General features: G+C 31.8%; 1 protein-coding gene across 1 annotated transcript in view; it reads left to right on the top strand.

The window, feature by feature from the left end:
- Nucleotides 1-576: 576 nt before the first annotated feature.
- Nucleotides 577-11,461, top strand: part of LOC131675463 (beta-alanyl-bioamine nonribosomal peptide synthetase ebony) — a 964,295-nt gene continuing 953,410 nt past the window's right edge. Inside the window, exon 1 of the mRNA XM_058954451.1 lies at nucleotides 577-709. The gene's annotated coding sequence lies outside the window, so the exon portion shown is untranslated. The remainder of the gene's footprint in view (nucleotides 710-11,461) is intronic.

The raw sequence follows: 11,461 nt of genomic DNA, 5'->3' as shown, positions 1-11,461 counted from the left end.
GATTTACTGTGTAAAATATTTTATGCCAATTAATATATGCTAACTTTTTGTTGAATAAGATATAATGTGAAATATTATTTTATTTGTTAAAAAGCTAATAATTCATTTTATGGAAAATAATAACTTCTTGTGGAAAAAGATGATTGAATGTTGATGCATTATTCAAATTATATTTTCATCACCATTCATCAAACATTCAATTTGTTAAGATTTCGATTACATTATTATTAAAACTTTTCCTCTAAAAATCTATGTACTTTTATGTGATCACTTACATTATTTGTAGAAAAAATATTGATTAATAAATGTAGAAGTTGACTGAAAATATAAAGTTTCATTATAATAATGATAGCATTTAAGTGTAACTGCTGAGATCGAATAGCAGTACCTGTTTGACTAGGGAAACGATACATTTTACCACAATTCACTATGGCGAAAAAGAAGTGAGTTATATAGAAAATTTTTTTATCATATAATCGTTGGCTACGTCAGTGAGAGTGCTCTTAAAAGTGACCACGCTGGTGGGTATTGAACAATAAAGGGAGAGTGTAAGAAACTAAACGACCGTCATTCAGTAAACAGGACAGTGAATGGAAGTTGTGACTGAAAGTTTCGATCCTCGACTTACCAAACAAAAGTTTTAAAGCTCTTTCAAATATATAGTTAAATAGATACTTATTCCATATCTCTGTTCAAATTTACCGTCAAAGTTTGTATTTATCTTATTTATGTACATTTTTTATTAGAAATATATTTTGGATAATATATATGCATTTCATAATAATTGAATTTTATGTTTTACATTTTATAATTGTAATTTTTTTTTAAATGTGAAACGGACTATGTGAAATAATTTATATTTAACATGAATATCTTATAAATACAAGAAGTTTTTGATTTTGTTGAATAATGTATTTTATTATATTGGAATAATATAGAACTTCTCTAGACTAACTGTAACTAGTAACTAAATTCTATCTAAACGTATAGATCGAAATTCTCGAGTATACAGAGGCTACTATAATTAATATAAGATTTTATTAGTGCCAAACTAAACAAAAATAAATACTACTGCAAAATATTCTTTATTATTACTATTAAGTTCATTTTGCTTCATGACTAATATATATAATTTCAGTAATTAACCATATACAATTTTTTAATTCTAGTAGTTTAAGTATTTGTTGGAAATCGTATTCGTGAATCTCAAATATCATAATACCAGTTTTGAAACTAGTATATTTTAATTAAATTATTTTTAAACGCATTATAGTATTAAATATAGTTATATTCTCCTGGCTTATTCTGATTTTCGATGATGTACATACAATTCATTTGTAAAAAATTTCAAATAATGCCATGGTCTTATACACATGATCACGCAAACCATAGCAAACAAATGTTTACAATTTAAATGATTAATTAGTTAGAATATACTCTTCAAGATTTTTCTCACTATTAGTGTACATAGAGAGCGCGAGCGGGAAAAGTTTAGATGATGAGCTGACAAAAAAGTGGCTAATTAATATTGTGTCTTAAACCTCGAAGACTCAGAAAATCACTCACAAAAAATGAAATCTTCTTCTCTCGACCTTTTTTACGGATACATAATTTTTATTTACTAATATATATTTTTATTTATATACTGAGCAACATTTTTCATTTATAAATCATTGAAAATAAATATTTACGTTAGTTGTGATAAATAAACTCCAACAGTATTAGTGAAGCTATAATAAATGATTACGTATAATATATCGTTTTCATAAACTAGTATCTTATAGAACAGAGAACTTTGATTTTCGTAAATTCAATTAATACAGGTTATAGATACAAACAACGGTAGATATGAAATATGGATATTTGAGAATCAAGTGTTTTCCTCGTCTGTTATGGTAAATGTGACCATGACTTACCATCTCAAAAATTGCGAAACGCCTCCATCAAGACAGAAAGCAATGACGTTAATGCAATGTTTTCCTTCAGTATCTAATTAAATATAAAATTTTAATTGAAGTGCCCGCTTTTTATATTTAACAGATAATTAAATCTATAATGCCGACTACCAAACCAATTATTCAAAAAATTGTAGATAATTTAAAACATAATGTAACATAATAGTATTTGATTTTAATTAGTATAGAAAACAGGAAAAATAATTATTAAAACAGAATTATGAATCTGTATAAACAGAACTTTGAATCTGTAAAACTAACATGACCAGATACTTATATGCAGGCGGTTGAATTGGCAGAGAACGTGAAAAATCATTTTCTGACGGTTTGCAGCACAAATGAAATTAAATATTCTATTCTTTCAGATCTTAACTTACTATCACATTCATCGTAGCAGAGAAGAAAGACACTTCATTTTCAAAGATCTACGTTTCTTATCTGCCCGCTGTTGAAAAAGTTCAGTTGAAAATTCAAGCTAAATTGCTAAATTTATACATGAATATCCAACTAGCTATCTAAGAAAATTTCTATGGATTCCACATGGCCTTGAATTGGATTTTCAGGATGGATTTCTATGTGAAATCTAGGCAGATTTATTTGATAAATCCGAGTAGATTTCGTATAAAAAAAAACAGAGTTTATAATACTATTCATAAAAATCATCTCTTTTGTCGAATTTTTATTTTTAATAATTATTAATTAATTTTAATAATTATTTTTAATCATTATTTTTAAAATATTAATGTCTTAATAGTAACCATATACCGCTTATTTTTTTCCATTAATATTAACGGAAAAAAAGTAATCTGAGTGTGGTTCGAACTCAAAACTTTTTGCACTTTGTCTACATTTTCTACTGTCTAAGATATTTTTTAATTTGTTAACTTATTATTAATATATCTTATTTTTAATATACTATATAGTATATACTTCCTGTACTTAGCAAATTTCTACGTTTTAACTTTATTTATATGTATTACTTAATTGATTGAACAGAATTGTACACGATAGCCTATGAAAGTAATTAATATAAACATAAATAAATCTTAGTCACAGTTATAAACACAAAATATATTATTGAAAAAACTTTGGAGATTTACGATTACAGTACAATTTCCTTTAATATCAGGTGCAATTTTTTTTTCATTAAATTCAATAATTTTTAGCTGTAATAAAACTTAATAGAATATTGACAAGTTTATTTAAAATAAAATTGTAATTAGTATAGTTATATTTCAGTTACATGGTAATTACTGATTCTATTAATTTAAAAATAGCTCTGACGGTTGAATGATATTGTAAAAATAAACATTTTGTGGCCTAAAAATTACAAGTATGCTTGTAATAGCTTCAATGAATGAATTATACTTAAATTAGATTTGTTAGTTTCTTAACTACTTACTACTCTTTTTAAATACACTATGTTAGTATCAATTTTATTTAAATATCAATAAAAATTTCTACAAAATAGTAAGTTATGTCAATTATTTATTTGTTATTTAATTCATTGCAATTAAATTATTTTTATATTGATTTGCTCACTCTCAAAATCTTCGAAACAAACACAGTTTTACGAAATAATGCAGTATAATAAGAAATTAAATATGTTTGATACTTAAGAGACAATTAAATATTTTTATTTTCAATAAATTACATAAAGAAACATAAATCAAATACTAACAATAAATTACTAATTATTATTTATGATATATCTGTAATATTTTACGTAACTATTTACTTTGTAAAGTTTTTTGTAATAGCGATTGAATGTAAAGATTTATATAATCATTTATACAACAAGACTATAAGTAAATTGTAAGAAATTAGTAAGAAAACAAATATTATTATCATATTTGAATTGAAACTATTACAATAAAACATTCATACAATCTTTTACTTTGTTGAAAATGTTTTTTTTACAATACCACACTTTGCTCGAGCTATTTTTTAATTGACCAAACAAAACGGTAATAATGGAATTTATATATCTACCATGTAACTGAATAACATAATACTAATTTCTTTTTTATTTAATTAGAGGAAAGTTATAAATATATTCTATGAAGATTCGATACCGCTAAAAATTGCAAAATTGTATGGAAGTACTGTAGGCATAAACCATCAACTTGATTATAAATTTATATTTTATATGGATATAACTCCTTCTGAGAATTATGTTGTATTGTGTATGGTTTTGATCAATAATAACAGTAATATATACAAACGCAATCTAAACGTGCAAATAGGCAAGGTACATGATATATGCTATTGAATCTAAGATGAGAAAATAGAACAGATGTTAATGAATGAGACTAAAGAGCAAGAAGTTGTAGGTCCGAGCCGAGTTCGAAACACTTGTTTATTTTTATTCCTATTATTATTAAGATTTTAATAAATTAAAATGGTATTAAAAATAATGCTCAAGTAAAAGAGGAGATTTTGAAAAATAATGTAATAAAAATTCACATAGATTTAACGAAAAATCAGCTTAAACATTCCATCTGGAAATCTATCCTGACAAGTAACCCTACCCAAGTGTCACTCACCGAATTTAACCAAACTTGGCACATCGTTAGAGCACTAAAAAATATTGAACCCGTGTTTTTTTATTTTGGCCGAATCCACTGTTAAGGGGTAGAAACCACCCCTAATAACCCCTAACTAGGCTAACCCACCTAACTCTGGGTAGAGCGAGTTTGATTAATTATTTTTTCACAAGAAAGTTAACTTCTCAACCCGGATAGGCTAACCCATTTATAACCTGATATAACCGATCCCCACAAATCACTATATCCCTTATACACCATCCCTATCAACCCCTAAGCAGGCTAACTCACCTAACCCTGGGTAGAGCGAGTTTCATCAGCTGCTTTTCTGTAAGAAAATTAAGATCATAACTACTGATAGGCCAACACAACCTTAACCTTGATATATCTTATCCTAAAAAACCCGTTAAATCCTCATAAATCACCCCTATCAACCCCTAAGCAGGCTAACCTACCTGGCCCTGGGTAGAGCGAGTTTCATCAGCTGCTTTGCTGTCAAAAAATTAAGATCATAACCACTGATAGGCCAACACAACCTGAACCTTGATGTACCTCATCCGCACCAATCCGCACAATCCTCATAAACCGCCCCTCAATTTCCAAGTATTAAAATGCTTCTATCTTTCAATACATAAAAAATATAAAAAACTTAATTTAAATTAACCTTTAAGGTGTACTATCCTAAAGCTTCAGTTTGGTACACTGTGGATGTATTTACGGTCTCTTTTACAATTCGTATCTTGATTTAATTTTCTATTTTATTAAATTTAAATATATTTTATATTTTATTAAATATAATATTTTTTAACAAAAGTAAATTTTTCTGGAAATATGACAAACATTTTTTTATTAAAGTATAAATATTATATTTAGAGATTTACAAGATCAAAAGTGAATTTTTCACACATTTTTCAATTTTACATCCGGGTATTTTAGTCCTGTATGTACCTTCAGGGTTAAGTTTACGCGCAATCAGATGATATTAATTGATTCTAAGGAATAATATCGAAACGTTAACCTTAAGCATCATTTAAAATACCTATACCAACTAAAAACAGAACATAATTTAAATTTATCTACGATCATTTTTTATATCAACTTATAAGAAATAAATTCAAAGAGAAACAGAAGAACCGTGTGGAATAAATAATTTGATAACTTACGAGTATCTTTTTCTTTCTTTTTATTCAATAATAATTCAAATAGCCCACCATGCTGATGAACCCAAAAAATATTTTGAATTTATTGTATTCTGCATTTAATGACCCAGCATATAATATCCAAAGTCAAATAACAGATGAAGAACGATCTTTTGCTTCGTATTTAACAGACCTAATAAAAGTTTCATCGAATACTAAAATTTTTGTTGAAAATTACGAAACTTTATGTTACTATGATGATAGCGTAGAAGCTAATGCTATAAGCGTGGAAGATGAAGTAGAAGAAGATTTCGATGACTATGAAGAAAAAGAAATTTCTGACCAATCAGAGGATGTCGATTTGGATTATAAGCAACGAGCAGTTACTTTTTGGCGTAAAAGTAGTACTAAAAAAAGGAGAAGTTTGGATTCAGTAAAGAAAAATTTTAAGATGGTAAAACATGAGAGAATGCTGTACAGATGGGAAAAAGAAATAGAAGAAGGAGGATCCAGATTAGAAAAGTTACGCAATATTTCAAAATACGTTTTACAGCAATTCAATAATGCTACTGAAAATCGTTTACCTGTTCATGATATCGATTTAAAAAGATGGGGGTTATTGGCAAAAGAAAGTGTACAATTAGCTTCAAAATATTTTAAAGCGTCGCCAAAATGGGTGCATAATTTTAAAGTGAAACATGGAATAGTTTCAAGAAAAATTAATAAGTTTGTTACTACTGCACAGTTGACAAATCAATACGAATTGAAACAAGCAGCTTCTGAATTTGTAGACGAGGTATGGTCAGAAGTGGAAGCAAGAGGTAAAAAAAATATTTATAATTCTGACCAATCAGGGTTTAATCTAGAGGTTCACGCTGGCCGTACTTTATCAATCATAGGCACCCAAAAAGTAGAATGTCTAGCACAGTCGATAAATTCTTTAACACATAGTTATACAATTCAGCCAATCGTTTCAGCAGATGGAAAACTACACTCACCTTTGTTAATAGTTTTAAAAGAACCTGATGGTAAATTTGGACCATTGGTACAATCTACTATTTATAAAGCAGATAATATTTATGTTTTACCTTCAAAATCAGGAAAACTAACATCTGATATTGTAACTGAATGGTTTAAAAACGTTTTTTTACTTGCAGCTGATACGGATAGTTTATTAATTTTAGATTCTTGGACTGGACAAAATGAAAAAGTGTTTGAAAAATTGGATACAGGTATGAAAAATATTCAAATTAAAACTATACCTGCTGGAACGACGGGAATGATACAGCCTTTAGATGTCTATGGATTTAGACCTTGGAAAAATTTTGTAAAAAACTTTTCAGATATAGTTATGTTGTACAATTTTAGCATTAACTTACATTTACGTAATAACATTTTTAAATTACAATCTCTTACGCATAACCAGTTTTCTTCACCACGATTTACAAACATGTTCAAATATGGATGGTACAAAAGTGGTTACGTACTTGAAAAACCAAATAGTTGGAAAATTCCTGTTCAGTATTGTTTTCAACATACTGATGTTAAATGCCACTTTTGTATTCTATTTGGGATTGTCACATGTGCATGGTGCACCAAATGTCTTTGTATAAACCACTTTTTTGCTCTTGACAATGTCGATAAACCACACTATAGTAAGCAATACGTTAATTCCACATAAATATTAAAATAATAATAGTAATTTCATTATGAATATTTAATATTTTAAATAATAGTACATTTTTTATTGTTTCGTGTTACTTTTGTCTTCACTAATTTTATGATATTTAAACGAACTCCACTTACTATAAAAAATCTTTTAAAATTCCAAACGGCCCTTTTCATGGCCAAATGATGTGCAAAATCCGATCGATAACCTCCACGCGGTGCACATTGGGTCACGCTAATGTCGACGGTTCTTCAAAAAGTAATTTCAAATCACAGTTACTGTTATTCTCAAAATATTTGAGGTCAAAAGATTTTTTTCAACTTTTTAAACCTTAAAAAAAATACAAAGATAATACAAGAAAAGTATAGTCGTTGTTACAAAAAAAAGCTTGCGAATGAACATTTTATTTGAAGAAGCTTACTTCCAACGAGTTGGCTGCGGTTTTATTTATTTCTATGAAATTTACAGGTTTTAACTCATTTTTTATACAAAAGTTTTATTACAAAGTAAAATTTTGTTGACCTTTCTCTGGTTATGATCTTTATTTTCCTATAGAAAAGCAGCTGATGAAACTCGCTCTACCCAGGGCTAGGTGAGTTAGCCTGCTTAGGGGTTGATAGGGATGGTGTATAAGGGATATAGTGATTTGTGGGGATCGGTTATATCAGGTTATAAATGGGTTAGCCTATCCGGGTTGAGAAGTTAACTTTCTTGTGAAAAAATAATTAATCAAACTCGCTCTACCCAAAGTTAGGTGGGTTAGCCTGGTTAGGGGTTATTAGGGGTGGTTTCTACCCCTTAACAGTGGATTCGGCCAAAATAAAAAAACACGGGTTCAATATTTTTTAGTGCTCTAACGATGTGCCAAGTTTGGTTAAAATCGGTGAGTGACACTTGGGTAGGGTTACTTGTGAGTAGGTAAATAAGAGAGGCCTCAGCTCACTGAGCTGATTCCCTGAGCTGATTCCCGTGCATCTTCAGCTCAGCACTGTCAACTCACCTCCCCTCCTCTTACGTGTTTCGGCACTGTCGAGTTACCCCCCCCTCCCTACTGAGCTAATGCCCGTGCGTTCTATGTCGTGCTTCGGTACAGTCGACTCACCTCCCACCTCCCTCCCTTACTAAGCTGATGCTTGTGCGTTTTATGGTGCGTTCGCATGCTTTCCGTCCATCATGTGTGTGTGTGTATGTGTGTTAAATTTTTAGACGTAATGAGGTAAATTTTTATCGTAAAAAACGAACGGACAGACCGGACCCGCGTCCTCTGGATCCGCAGGCCGATGCTCTACCGCTAGAGCCACTGCCACTAGTACCCTGGACAGTTCTTATTGTGTGTATTAGCTACACGATTGGTATAGGACCCAAAAGCACTAATATATATAACTAATAATGCTATTATATATATTTATTATAGAGGGTTATATTGAGACTTGGATGAGTGTGGACGTGTCTTGTGTGAGTGCTGAGTATAACTCAATTTTGGAGAGAAGGAGAGCGGGAAGTGAAGGGAAAAGTGGAGAAAAGGTACAGGAGGATTGGAAAGGGGTTTGGAGAAGAGAAAAAAGAGGGAAACAAAGGGCGAAGGAAGTAAGGTGAGAAAAAAAATAAAGGGAGAAAGGATAGGTTAGGCTAGATAAGACAGAAGGCGGGAAAAGAGGAGCGTAGGAGAGGGGTATAAAGGCGAAGACAAAGGGAATAAGAGAGAGAGTTAAGGCGGGAGCAAGTTGGGGAATTTGAATAGGAAACAGGAACGAGATGTTTACAACGCCAGGAACAGCGAAAGAGAGGGATGGTAGAGGGGACAAGAGGAAGGCAAAGGGGGTGAGAGGTAGAGAGAGCGAAGAGGGCCTGAGGGGAAGAAACAAGGAAGAAGTGAGGCAGATGAAAAGGTACAAAAGTGAAAGCGAGGGGAGTGAAACAGATGGGGATGAAAGAAATGAAATGAACAGAACATTGATAGGGGTGGGTGAGAGTAAAGGAGAAGATAACGCAATTGAAAGAGTATTAGCAGAAATGAGAGAACTGAGAAGAGAGGGGAAGAGAGAAAGAGAGGAACTGCTAAATGAAATGATGAGGCGAATGGAAGAGGCGGAGAAAAAAAGAGAGGCAAAATGGGAGAGAGGGTTAGAAAAACTTAGAGAAGAATTAGAGAAGGATAGAGAGGAAAGGAAAAAAGAGAAAAGAGAAGAAAAAAGAAGACAAGAGAAGTGGGAAGAAAGAATGACTGGATTGGAAGAGGAGGTGAATAAGATAAAAAAATGCGTGGAAGGAAGAGAGACAAGGGCAGAAGAAAAAGGAGTAGATAATAGGGATGAAATGGATCACATGAAGGAGAGGATGGATAGAGAAAGTAGGGTAAATAATATAATTGTAACGGATCTGGAGAGAGAATTGAAATGGGAAAAAAAAGGAGACGCAGAGGAATGGTTAAAGGACAGAATGGGAATTAAGGGGGAAATAATAAGCCTGAGGAGTATAGGAAGACCATAAATAAAACAGAGACAGGAAGGGATAGAGTATAGAAGGAAGAGGATGTGGCAAATAAAGTGTGCCTCATGGGAACAAAAGGAGGGAATAATGAAGAAAAAAAGTAAACTAGGGGAGAAAAAAATATATATAGATCACGACTGGACGTGGAAACAGAGGAAAATAAGAGAGGAGGTAAGAAGAAAAGCAAGAGAATTGAAAAATAAGGGCAAGGAAGTTAAAATATGGCACAACGGGTTAAGAGCAGGGGAGGCAGAGTGGAGGTGAAATGAAAGAAGAAAGAATGACAATAAAAGGAATGGAAGGGTTTCGGAAATAAATGTGAGAGAGGAGAGAAGAGAGAAGAGGTGAAGGGAAGAAAAACAGTAAAAATGTTATTCTGGAATGTGACGGGAATAAAGAGCTTGGAAGAAGAAGACTGGAAATACATTAGAAATTTTGATATAGTAGGACTTACGGAGACATGGGTGAAAAGAGAAGAAGCAGAAATAGGAATAGGAAGAAATTTGCATGAGTATAACATTGAATCGAGGGACTCGAGAAGGGAAGGAAAAAGGGGTAGGGAGATAGGGGGTGGACTGATGGCAGTTAGAGAAAGACAAGGGAGAATAAAGGTAAAATGGAAGAAAGAAAGGACAGAAGAAGTCATTGTAGGGGAAATAGAGATAGAGAGAGAGAAATGCACGGTTGCATCAGTCTACATGCAGCATAAGAAAAAAGAAAATTATGAGTACCTAACCGAAGAAATAGAGGAAAATAGAGGAAAAATATTAATAATAGGAGGAGACTTTAATGCTAGAACAGGAGGCGAAGGAAGAGAATGGGATAACGAAGGACAGACAGAAGAAATAAAAACAAAGGATAGTACGATAAACGCAGAAGGGGAAGAGATGGTGAAATGGCTAGGAGAGACAGGATTAGTGATTATGAATGGGAAAAAAGAGGGAGATGAAGAGGGAGAAATTACATATATAGGAGCGAGAGGGATGTCGATGATTGACTACATAATAGGAAATATAGGAGGGGAAGAGAGAGTGAAGAAAATGCAAATGGGAGAGAGAATCAAATCGGATCACCTACCAGTAGAAGTGGAGCTAGAAAACAGGGTTGAAGAAGAAGAAAACAGAGAAGAAGAAAGGTTAAGAGAAGACTGGAGCGAAGAAGGAATAAAAGAGTATCACAGATGGATAGGAGCAGTAGAAGGAACGGAAAAATGGGAAGAGATAAAAATCAGAGTGCAGAACGCTAAAACAAAAAAGAAAATAAGAAGTAAAAAAGGAACAAGAAAAAGCTGGTGGAGAGAAGAATGCAAGGTAAAAAGAGACAAGGTAATGAATGCTCTGAAAGAACTAAGAAGAGGAATTGGGGATAGAAGCAGATACCTGGAAGCAAAGAGGGATTACAGAGAGGAAATAAGAAAGGCAAAAGAAGAGGAAGGAAGGAAAGTGGCGGAGGAAATAAGCAAAGATAGAACGAGAAGGAAATTTTGGGAAAAAGTGGGCGGAGGAAAGAAAAAAAGAGCAAAAATAGACGAAAAAATAAGCAATGAGGAATGGCTAAAGCACTTCAAGAAGCAGCTGGGAGAAAAAGAAAAGAACTACAATAAAAAAGAAGAAAGAGAAGAATAGGAAAGAGGGGAAAAAGAAGAAAGAGGGGAAAATGAAG

This window comes from Phymastichus coffea, unplaced genomic scaffold, assembly GCF_024137745.1.
Source record: "Phymastichus coffea isolate CEN01 unplaced genomic scaffold, Cenicafe_Pcof_1.1 PCOF00001, whole genome shotgun sequence".
Lineage (NCBI taxonomy): Eukaryota > Metazoa > Arthropoda > Insecta > Hymenoptera > Eulophidae > Phymastichus > Phymastichus coffea.
The sequence above is the reverse complement of the archived record's forward strand: the minus strand, read 5'-3'. Positions and strand labels throughout refer to the sequence as shown.